Source organism: Elephantulus edwardii, unplaced genomic scaffold, assembly GCF_000299155.1.
Source record: "Elephantulus edwardii isolate Elephantulus edwardi_28Jun2011 unplaced genomic scaffold, EleEdw1.0 scaffold00286, whole genome shotgun sequence".
Classification (NCBI taxonomy): Eukaryota; Metazoa; Chordata; class Mammalia; order Macroscelidea; family Macroscelididae; genus Elephantulus; species Elephantulus edwardii.
In genome coordinates this window covers 309,211-321,736 of record NW_006400036.1, presented here as the reverse complement: position 1 = coordinate 321,736, position 12,526 = coordinate 309,211, and the positions used below count along the sequence as shown (strand labels likewise).

At 42.0% G+C, this 12,526-nt stretch overlaps 2 pseudogenes; one reads left to right on the top strand and one right to left on the bottom strand.

Annotated features, from left to right (window-relative positions):
* Positions 1 to 925: 925 nt before the first annotated feature.
* On the bottom strand, positions 926 to 1,339 carry LOC102861298 (annotated as a pseudogene).
* A 6,614-nt stretch (positions 1,340 to 7,953) lies between these two features.
* Positions 7,954 to 12,526, top strand: part of LOC102844317 — a 22,782-nt pseudogene continuing 18,209 nt past the window's right edge.

The window sequence follows — 12,526 nt, the reverse complement described above, 5'->3', positions numbered from 1 at the left end:
CCAAGGACTGGTGTCTCTTACATCCATGTGCCCAAAATATGTGAAACGGAATTTCAGAATCCTTGTGTCCAAGGAGAAACTTAGTTTCACCCCTTCTAAGACAGATGTTTGTTCTCTCTGTGATCCATGGTATATTCAGTACTCTTCTTGCACCATACTCAATGGAATTGAATCTTCTGTCCTCCTTGGTCATTATCAGCTCTCTGAGGTATAGCAAGTAATTGTGAAGACCATGACATGGATCAGGCACATATATGACAAGCATAATTTCTTTTACAGTGGTTAGTAGTACTTTCTATAAAGGGACTTCTGGTAGCTTATTTGTAAGGAGCTGTGCAGTCAAAGTAAAATCACACCTTTCGAATCCACCAGCTACTTGTGATGAGAGTGATGGACAGTCTCATCCCAGTCGGTTTATAGCCTCTGAAAACCCCCTGGAGAGTCAGCTATGGGTTTGTTCCAACTCAACAGTGCACAAGAACAACATTTCATGTAAGATTAGTTAGCAGTATTCCAAATACCTAAATTGTTGTACCACTCTGCCTTATCTGACGTCAATTATATTTCTCATCCTCTCATTCCTCCCACACTCATCTGTCTCTTTGTGTTCTGCAGTTCCGTGAAGATCTCAGGAAAACTCAGAAACTATCAGGGAAATAGCACATGTGATTCTGGATGGTGTAGACAGATGTATGTGGTCACAGAGATGGTGAACTGTGGTCCCAGAACCAGCAGGCAGAGGTGGTCTGTTGTCAGGTTAGATGCAGTGCCCCAGGGGAACAAGCATTGCCTTTCCTAGGAGCATTCTTTTTTTTTTTTTTTTTTTTGCTTCAATTCAATGAAAGAGACTATTGAGGGCCCAGGGTCATGGGGCTCAGAAGAAGGCCACCTGCAAGAGGCAAGGGAGCCAGTGAAGAGAGGGCTCTTATTTGACCTTCTTCTTGGGGCGCAGGTTGTTGGTGTGCCCACACTTCTTCCTGTGGCAGTTGACAGCACGGGGATGCAGGCGAGCATAACACTTGCAGCAGATCATCTTGTTGCAGTTGTATTTCTGGGCTAGCTGGCGCAAGGAAGGCTCAATAATGCCACCACGGAGACGCAGCACCAGATGCAGGGTGGACTCTTTCTGGATGTTGTAGTCTGAGAGTGTACGGCTATCCTCTAGTTGTTTCCCCGCAAATATCAGACGCTGCTGGTCAGGAGGGATGCCCTCCTTGTCTTGGATTTTGGCTTTGACATTCTCGATGATGTCACTGGGCTCGACCTCAAGAGTGATGGTCTTGCCAGTCAGGGTCTTCACAAAGATCTGCATCTTTGCGTTTGCCGCTCGGCCGCCTCGCTGTAGAGAAAGAGCAGGAGCATTCTTTTTAAAGGGGCTCCCAGGCAGGATTCCTTGGTGTAGAGAGAGAGACAAGCCAGAGGAAAACTGCACCTTAAGTTTGATTAGGGCAGGTTTTTTATAGTAAGGATCTTTAGAGAAAGAAGAGAGAGACATTCCTTCGTGGTTTAGCCAGCTGAGTTGTCTTCTAGGGAAGGAAGGGAGGGGCACTTCATGGTAGTTTAGTCAGATGGGCAAGGCTGTTCACTCCTTTTGGTGACATATTCCTTGAATCCTTTGTTCTCTCTTTGACCTTGGTCAGGGCCTGACATCCCAGCCTCCTTAGTGAGAAAAAAAAAGGATGACTTATTCTTTCTGGCTATTTCCTGCTGAACATGGACAAACATCTGGAGCTCAGAGGCTGGATTGGGATGGCCTGGGATCAGTAGCCAGGGGAGAATATGGATGTAATAGCAGCTGGTTCACCATTAAGTTGGTCATTTCTTTTATCATGCGAAATAAGAATTTAAAAAGGCAGGGAGCCTTTAACAATATACTTATGATTCTTATTGGAACTAGCAAAGGAAGAACCCAGGCTAGAAGTGGTTTCTTGAGCCAATTTGAGAGAAAGCTAGTGGTCTTGGCCTGTCTTTTAGCTCTTTGGCTAACTTTGTTAGTTTAGAGACACTTTCTTCTCCTAGTCCTGATTTGTTCATATAGTAGCAACATTCTCTCTCAAGAAAAAACAGGTGCCCCCTTTCTCTACAGTAGGAGATCTAGAGCTCCCTGGTTTTTTAAAACAGCCTATGCCAGCAATGTCAGCTGATCTTGGAGGGAGACTAGGGAGCCCAATGTTGTCTCTAGAGCTAGCTGTAGAAGCATTCTTTTATATTGCATTTCAACACTATAAACCACACCCCTATGTGGCAAATTGAATACCATATAGTTGGATGGGGCTTGTATCCCGCAAAGAGGATATGATTAAAAAATGGAATGCAAGAGATGGAAGGATTATATTAAAAATCAGTAGTTCAGGATCTCTCCAAGGGTTTTGTTTTTTTTGTTTTTTTACTTGTTGTGTACCGTCAAACCGGATCCAACTGGCACAGGAGGAGATTGTCTCTCCTTCTCCAGGGGAGCATCTGGTGGATTTGAACTGATTCATTCTGTGTTGTTTAAGGTTCATCGTTCAAAATGGTGACTATTTCTTTTGTGATGAAGTATTTCTTCTATTAAGGAGAGAGGATTATAGTGGGATACATACCCCACCCTACTAGAAGCTTACCTAGGTTATGTAACTGATAGTCTACAGTGATCACCAATCTCTGCAAAACTGGCCTGCATACCTACAAAAATATAAGTTGTTCTCTTGATGGGTCTGTGTTTCAGGGACACATTCCAGTGAACCATCAAACCACTGGGACTTAGAGGAGGTAGGAATCTGATTAAAGAGGTGCTGCTAATGTCAGAAATCATGAAGTTATACAGCCAATCAACCATTTGTGGCAACATTGACTCGATTCTTATAACTGTTCTGCTACTAATCTTAGCAGAACTATCTATGACTACATCAACACAGTCAAATGCCTTTGTATTGTCAAATAGACATTCTTCTGGAATTCTCTGCAGTTAATTGCAATCCATCTGACATCAGTAAGGATAACCCTGTTTTCGTGGCCTTTTCTAAACACAGGTTCAAGTTATGGTGGTTCTTTATGTTGAACCATGTCAGTTGGTATCCCTTTGATTTCTGGGGCCTTTTTTTCTGCCAATTTCTGGGGCCTTTTTTCTGCCAGTGCCTTCAGTGTGTGTAGCTTAAACTTACTCCTTCATTACAATGGGCTCTTGATCATATGGTACTAAAAAGCCATTCAGCGTACACCTGGTGTTAACAAAATAAAAAATGACCAAAGAGTTTACATCCTGCTTTCAGAGAAATAAAAAACACTTACCCTTCAGAATCCAACTTCTCCAAGCTGGAGACTACGCCCTCAGGCAGGACTCAACCCACATTTTTTCCTGAAATAATTATTTTTAATAGAGTGACTCTGTCTATTCCCTCCATCTTGTTTTGATACTTCTTAAATCATTCAAGATTTTGCTCATAGTATCCTTCAGTATTGCAACTTGAGGTTTGAATTTGTTTTTCTGTTCTCTCAGCTTGAGAAATTTTGAATGAATTTTTCCTTTTTATTCTCCAATTCCCGTTTTGTGCATTTTCCATTATTCTACTTTGTCTGGTCAAGCTGTTCTTTGAAGTCTTTTATTCTTCTCTTTTACTTTGGCAACTCTCCCTTTGTTTTATTTCAGCAGGTTTTTTCCCCCTTTGTAATCTAGGATAGAACTTAAAATTATCTTTTTAAGTATGAATTAAATACCATTTACATCTTCCCCCCCACACCCGTTTTCACTCTAGACATAGAGATTGTCTTATTCAGAGTGGCCAGTGGCTGTCCATCTCACCTCAATAATGCCATGAATGTAGATTTCCCTAGGTTTTGGGGGTTTTTTAAATTGAGATTTTAATGAAAGTTTATAAAGAACGTGGATTTCCATTCATTCACTGTTGTACGTTTTCCTCCCTGCCTCCCCAGTTTCCTTTTTTCTTTAGAAAAAAAAAGTTCTTTCATTCTTATACACACACACACACACACACACACACACACACACACACACACACACACTGACTGCTTTACTATGCAGCTCTTATTCTGGACTCTTGTCATGTTAATAATACCTAATCATATATTCCTTTTATGCAATTCTCTTCCTCATCTGTTTCAATGCTGTGTGCATTATTTATCCCCTCTTTTCTTAACTTCCCCCTAACCTCCATGTCAGTCCTTTTTTATAACAGTGGCATTATGCAGTATTTGTCTTTTGGGACTGAGATATTCCACTCAGCAGAATGTTCTCCATGGTCACTCATTTTGTATAATATTTCATGAGTTCTTTGTTTTTCAGTGCTGCATATTATTCCATAGTGTGAATATACCACAGCTCTTCTATCCATTCATTTTTTGATGAGCACTTGGGCTATTTCCAAACTTAGCTATTGTGAAGAAAACAACAATAAACATGGGTGTGTATATACCTACTTGGGTGGCAGTTCTGGTTTCTTTAGGGTGTATTTCCAGTAGTGGAATTGCTGGGTCAAATGGTATTTCTATTTCAAATTTTTTGAGAAAGCTCCATACAGCCTTCCATACCATTTTACACTCCCACCAACAGTGAATAAAGGCTCCAGTTTCTCCACAACCTTGCCAATATTTGTTGTTTGCTGCTCTGTTAAATTTTGCCATTCTTACTGGGGTGAGATGATATCTCATAGTTGTTTTGATTTGCATCTCTGTTAGAGCTAGAGATTTTGAACACTTCTTCATGTGTTTGTTCGCCATCTGAATATCTTTTTTGGTGATGTGTCTGTTATATCTTGTGCCCATTTTGCAATTGGGTTGTTTACCTTTTCTTGTTGTGGTGCTCTTGTACAGATTCTAGATATAAGTCCCTTATCAGACATGTCATTACCAAATATTTTTTCCCAGTCTGTGGCTTCCCTTTTACCCTGTTGGAGAAGGTTTTGGATGTGAGAGTTTCCCTACTTTTTGTTGTTGTTAATATGCCTTTGAGTCATGTGTGACTCACAGATCTCTATGCACAATAGACCTGAACCCTGCCCTATCCTCAGCCCATCTCACTGACTTTGACATGCCTGCCTTCACTGCCCTATTCACTGTCTCAGTCAACCTCATCAAGGGTCATTTTCTCCTGTGCTGTCCCTCCACCCTTCCACGCATGATGTCCTTCTCCAAGGACTGTCCCTTCAGCCAACATGTCCAAAATATGTGAGACAGACCTTTAAAATCCTTGCCTCCAAAGAGCAAATTGGCTTCACTCTCTCCAGTATAAACCTATTTGTTCTCTTGGCAGCCCATAGCAGTACTCTTCTCCAGCACCACAACTCAAACATTGATTCTTCTCTGTCATCCTTAGTCATTGTCTAGTTTGTCATTGCTCTTTAGCACTCTGGAGAGATTTCTGACAACAAATTTTAAGATCCCCTTCACTTTCAACAAACAAAGTTGTGTCACATGCATAAGATACATCTTTGATGAGTCTTCCTCCAATTTTGATGCCCCATTCCTCCTCATAAAATCTAGCCTCCGGAATGATCTGTTCAGCATATTGGTTGAAAAGACCTTAGAGAAAGACATCATGATTGAAAATGAAACGGGGTCAGTTTAGGAGAGGAAGACCCTCAATAAGATGGATTCAGAAGGTGATTGTAACAACGGGGTCAGGTGTTTTGGAGATAGTGAGGATGTCACACAAGTCCAGGTTCGGATCTTTTGGTTATAGGGTCAAACTATATGATAGAAGGAGAATTGATGCCTTTGATTGTGGTGCTGGAAAAGAGTATTGTGTATACCATGGACTGCTAAAAGAACAAATAGGTTTATCCTGCAGAGTGTGAAACCAAGTTGCTCCTTGGAAGCAAGGATTCTGAAGCTCCTTCTGACATACTCTGGGCAGGTTGCAAGGAGGGACCAGTCTTTGGAGAGGGACGTTCTGCTTGGGAAAGTAGAGGGACAGCACAGGAGGGGGAAGAACCTCTATGAGATGGATTGACTCAGTGATTGGGGTAATAAGGGTAAGTGTATCAGAGACAATAAGGTTGGCTCAGGATAGAGCGGGATTCAGGGCTGTTTTTCATAGGGTCACTATGAGTTGTAGAAGACTTGACAGCACATAACAAAAACAGCATGAGTCAAAGTTGAGGGGACATAACAACACAGCAACAAATGACAGCCTGCAAGTGGCTTCACAAGGTCGTGACATAGGGTAGGCGGGTAACTCTGGCAGCCAATCCGAGCGGGCCTTGTTTTCATTTCGGCCCCGCCCTCCTACACGCCTTGATTAGCATTTACTGCTGCACCCAGAAGTTCTCTGAGGCCTGCTAGAGGTGAGTGCATGTGGTCCTGGGATCTGAGCTCTTGCCATTACTTCTCCTCTGAGCCCACTGGGTCCGTGGAACGGCGGTGTGATAGGCCACTCGAACACAGGATAAAACAAGGTTCAGATCTGTGGTCGCTATGAGTCCTGCTAGACTTGTTGACAACTAACAAAAACCAGATTTATTTAAAGCTGTATGCCTCCCTAAGCTAACTCTGATGGCCTTGTGGCTGAAAGTTGCACTGCAATCACAAAGACATAAAGTTCAAATCCTCTAGCTTTCCCAGTAGAAAAGGATGTGAAATTTCCTCTGTGATTTACTGCCTCTCAAAACCTGCTGTAGTGTCAGCTATGGTTGTATTCACCTAGGTACACAACAACAACAATCCTTCTACACAAAGCTTTCGTTGTACTCACAAATTTTGATATTTTTCAATTTTCATTTATGATTTCCTTTTTGAGCCTGCATTATTAAGATTGTTAATAATTTCTATACTTTGGAGGATGTTGTTAAATTTTAATTATAGTCAGAGAAAACATCCTATGGTTTGATATTTAATATGCATTTGATCTGTCTTGTTGAATCAGTTCCATATCATAATTAGGGTTTTTTTCTTTCTCAAATCTACTTGTTCAACTGAGAGAAGGGTTTTTTAAATTCCAGCCAATTGTCTTTAAAACATAAAAGGTATATGATTCCAGTTTCTTATTTTTAATGTATTTACTCTATTTTTGAAGAAGTCTCAGAATTTTTGTTAATATTTTCCATAAAATAGTGGTTACTTAGTTCAAGACAATAGGTGTGCCTTTAGGTAGCCAGTATTTGTTTCAAGTATACTTTGAGCCCAAGGTGTGACATCACTTTCCAATATGGCACTGAAAGGAGGCCACTGGGAATTTCATTGCATCTTTTGGAAAAGAATATTTTGTTCTCTTCAACCTTGTGTTTGTCTAGAAGCATCATGGGGATTTATTTGTAGCTCAGTGGTACTTGTCCAGCTTTTAAGTCTATAAATGATCAGACGTAATACAGAACTGTTAGGTGCAGAAGTTGTATATATCTGGAAGCCAGTATGGAAAATGCTTCATGAGGCAGATGTCACTCTTCTGCATGGTGTGGACATTTGAAGACTAACTAGCAGTGTTATAAAGTGACATAGTGATGGTGACAGTTTAGATGGGGTGTTGGTGGTTTGATCTGTAGCTACAAGCTTACAGTGTTCACAAGTAAAGTGCATCTTTTGAGCTCTTGGGTTGTGTAAACATTTAAAGTTCTCTGCTGTTGACTTATAGGTGAGAAGTCCAATGTCCAATGTACCCAGTAATGTCTTGAGAGAAAGACCTAGTGATTACTTCTGAGTAATCTGCCAGCCATGGACAGCACTGTGAGCACAACTCCACTTTGAGAAACACAGGTCCACATGATTTGGAGCCATCTTGTTACCAACTGTCTTTTCTATTTGTCAATCCATTGGGCAGTTTCCACAATTATGGTTGAGTCCAAGGCTTCTCAGCAGGGCATTTGAGTTTGTTTCTAAAATCATGTTGTTCTCTGTGTATCACTGGAACACCTTCCTTTCCCAGTGTCCCTGCAGGAGGCTGTATGAAGACCTGGTTCTGTCCAGAGCACCCTTCCATCCAGAAGGACTTTACTGAAGTGAAAGAACTTGACAAGCTAGATGATGTCATTGGAGCTGGGACAGGCCCTGGTCTGGGTGCCAGAGAATCCCCCACTCTCAGGAGCAGCTGCTGCCCCTCAAGGGGAACTCTCCAGCCCTGAAGCTGCCTGGCAGCTTTTCAGATGCTTTCAATACCAGGTGCTGTCTGGGCCCCTCGAGACCCTGAGGCAACTTCGGAAGCTCTGTTTCTAGTGGCTGCAGCCAGTGCTTCACAGCAAAGAGCAGATCCTGGAGCTCCTCATGTTGGAGCAGTTCCTGACCATCCTGCCTGGGGAGATCCAGATGTGGGTGCTCACACAGTGTCCCAGCCGTGGAGAGGAGGCCGTGACGCTAGTGGAGAGCTTGAAGGGCGACCCACAGAGACTGTGGCAGTGGGTAAACAGAACGTACTGGGATCTAGGGTCCTGTTGGGTGTCCTGCCTCATCTATAGCTCTATGTTCCTGTCAGGTCCCTAGTTGGTGCAAATCGTTTGTACTTGACTAATAAATATAGGTTGGTTCTTTGAACCCAAGTGACATGATCTTGTTGTCTACTTCCCATGAAGAGTATTGCTAAGAAAACCCTAAAGAGCTCCTCTTCTCATGATGTAGCTGTGATTTACAGTGAACTCTTTCATAGCTGCTTTGTTTTCCTTACCTTTGTGTCATAGTGACTTTCCACACTCTAGCTGTTAGGAGTTGAAAGTACAGTCTGTGGTTCCATTCTAACTTAACCCTCCAGTGTTTCGATTTGGTTATGTTTTAGTTGGTACAGACTTTCTAGTTGAAACCCCTTATTAGAGATCTGCCTTGAAGGTCTTAGAGGCCTGGTTCAGGGTCAACAATTAGCCTCTGTGTCATATTTTCATCAATACTTGGAATACCTGCTGACTGAGAAAATGAAGGTGACTATTTTTCCCTTGTTACTTGTTCCTAATGACTGTCCTATAATTTGTTGTAGAAATTGGACTTCATGATGATTTCAAGAATCCTAACTCAGCATCCTGTAGTAACTCATAATAACTTGTCTTTAGATCAGCAGCCAGGTTCTGGGACAGGAAAGCTCACTTGAGGTGGTGGATTCTGCAAGTTGCCAAGTGAGGGAGGCTGAGGCCAGCCTTAAAGTGGTGCCTCAGGAGCTAGGACTTGATAATTCAGCCTCAGGGCCTGAGGAGCAACTGAGCCACATCATCAAAGAGGAAGCTGACGCTGAGCCATAATTAGGTGAGAACAGCTCTTATTTATGGTTGTGTGTGGGGTATCCCAGTGAAAATTAGGTTCCTGGCTGTCTGAGTTGAAAGTGTATTCAGATTATGGTGTCTCATGAAAGTTTGGGAATGAGGTTGAAGTCCACAAGTCACTCCAGTTAGGAAATTCCATGTCTGTATTTTTAACCACTGTACATCTGCATTAGACCATTTGGATTTGGAACTTGAAAAAGGAGGGGAAAGTATCTGTGGTTGAACATCTTTGGCATGTTAGAGGGATTTGGACTTTATTAGTGAAGCAAATACAAATCTTGAAATTGTCAATGGAAGTACCACTTCTAATATGTCAATATTTTTCTGTTGGATTTTTTTTTTGGTTAAATTTTTTGTTTGTTTGTTTTGGGGTTTTTTTGTTTGTTTGTTTGTTTGTTTTTTAGTGTTTGTTTTTCCAAAAGCAATGACCTCTAGAATGACTAAGGAGGGCATCTAGATTCATAAACTTCCTGTGTTTCACTTCAGTGATGACTGCTCCCCAGCTTTTTACCCAGCTGGAGGAAAGGCTTGCCAGTGACCAGGACTCAGAGGGTCACTTCTCCAAGCATCAACTTTGGTGAGCTGGTGCCTCTAACTTTTTTGCCTTTGAACCAGTTTTGAGCATTTACCAATTATTTGTTTTGTTTTGTTATATACTGTTGAGTCACCTGCAACTCATAGTGACCCTATATACAATAACCATGAACCATACCCTGTCATGAGTTGGTCTCACTGACTCTCACACAGCTGGAGTTACCATGTCAGTCTCTCTCCTTCAAGGTCTTCCTCTCCTGCACTGTCTCTCCACCATTCTCCAAGGACTGATCCTCCTGTCCGCTTACCAAAAGTATGTGAGACAGAGCTTCAAAATTCTTGCCTCCGAGGAGAAACTTGGTTTCACCCTCTCTAACACAGACCTCTTTGTTCTCCTGTCGATTGATAGTATGTTCAGTACTCTTCTGCAGTAACACAACTCTAAGTCATCAAGTCTTCTGTCATCCTTAGTCATTGTCAAGCTCTCTGATTCATAGCAAGTAATTGGGAATATCAGGCCTGGGTCAGGGACACTTTAGTCTTTAGACTGAAGTTATTTCTTTTTAGCACTTTCGAGAGGTCCCTGACAGCAGGCTTTCTCAATGCAATTCATCTTTTGATTTCCTAACTTCTGGTTAGAAGGACTGAAATGAGTGCATGCTCAGAAGTTCAGTGGAGAAGAGGGTGCCATTAGGATAACATGAACAATAAACATGAAGAGAAACTTGAATTTCAGTATTTCTCTCAGGTCTTCTCAAGGCAGAATGTTTTTCTAATTGCCCTTTAGAATCATAGGTCCTGAACAAAAGTGAAAAAGACTTGTGATAAAATAAATCTTTTCTTGAACCCACTCATGTGAGATAGAAAAAGAGAAGGAAGCATGTTAGAATAGGAGAACTTTACTCACACCAAGAACAAAGAATCTGGAGTGGAGAGCTTATTTAGATCTGGGTCCTGTTCTGAGAACCTCATAGGCCTATGGCAGAGAGTGGCCAAGACACAGGTACATCATCAAGGGATGTCTGGCCCACATATTGAAGGACTTTTCCCCAGAACTGACAGGGGCAAACCTTCTTTGGGAGCTAGTACCCTGAATTTGGACTTCTAGCTTTTTAAACTGGGGAGAATAAATTTCTGTTCTTAAAGTCATCCACTGCTCTTTGCTCTAATCCCTACATGTTCTCATATGCATTTACCTTCCCTCTCTCTTCCCTTTCACTGCCCTTCCCTCCTCATTTTGTATAGCTACTCGTGTGATTTTCTGTGTTCATAGATTTATTTGCATTTTCTAAGAGTTTATATAAAATGGAATCATATCATATTTTCTCCTTATTCTATATGTGATGTGTTTTCCTTTCCTCTTTAATTTTTTAAATCTATTTTCTTCCCTCCCTCCTAATCATAGAATTGCTGTGATATGTAATGGGCTCAAGAGAACAATTATTTGATGAATACTTTGAATTAAAAGAACAGTGTTTCATAAAGCAGATGATTCGTCATTAGGAATCTGTAAGCCTAATTTTTCTTTTCCCCATTCTTTCCCCCCCACCATTCGTGATGAGAATCTAGGTAAGTACTATAGCTCAGAAAAGCTTAACAACTTGCTGAAGGTCATAGAACCAGAAGGTAGTAGGACTTCCTCTATTGAGTCTTTAGTTCTGCACAGCAAAAAACCTCAAACTCATTGTTGTCAAGTCAAAAGAGACTCATAGCTAATTCCCCAGCAGGTTTTTGGAAAATGTAAGTTGGAGCACTGTGCGCTGCTCACATGGGCAGTTGGTGGGGCTGGTGATCCATGTGGGTTTGGTGTCACTGGTGCATGGAAACAAGGGGCCCTTTCTTTTATAACTGAGGTTTGAGGAAGTCACTTGAGGCAGCAGCCAGCCATGTGCAGGTGAAATAACTTCCACCTGGCCCTGTGTCAGAATTTCAGGGTGGATCCTGTAGGACTCCGGGGCCCTTATATTTCCTGGCCTTTTCTTTGGAACTGCAGGAATATTGTTGTCAAAGGAAGGGAAACTATGGAAAGTGTGAGGAGATTGACTGAAAAATACAAAACAAAAGGCCCATCTTATAAGTATGGCACCTGGCCACAGGAGAAGAGGTGGAAGCCCTAAATACTTTGTCAGAGCCAGACATTGATCCCTGCTCCACGTGCCTTCCTGCATTCTCCTGTGGTCAGTTCCTCAGCCACCACTTGCTTCACCACGTCCTAGGCTTATGTACAGAGCATCATCTCCATTCAGTGGAGCCCAGCCCGGGACCTCAGAAGCAGCCAGCACAGCAAGATTCAGACCGTAACTGCTTGAGTGAAAGTACAGATGGACAGGCTACAGAAGAAGCCTCCATACCCTCATGTGGAAGGACAGGAAGTGGCTGGAGTTAAAAAGTGTTTCCCATCCCCAGTTTTCTTCATACTTTGTAGTCCTTGTTGACATTTACTCATTCTTTGCCTATCTGTGTGAGTACTGCATTTCTACAGTGCTCAATTACCACTCCTTGATCCACGATCCTTTGAGAAATACTTTCATGTATCAAAAAAGAAAAAAGAAAATGTAAGTCATGTGAGAGGAGACTCCCCATCTTTATCCTGTGGAGCTGATTGTGGATTTGAAGCACCACAGAGGCACCATGTCTGGCTTCATTGCACAGTTTCCTATAGAGTGGGACACCAGAGCTCCCTCTACTTCCATTCATTGTTGTTATGAACTGACTCATAGTTGACCTTCTAGTAGATTTTCAAAATCAGTAAATCAGATGGGAAGAGATCACCCACCTGTCTCCTACAGAACAGCTAGTAAATTTGAACTGGTGACCTTTGG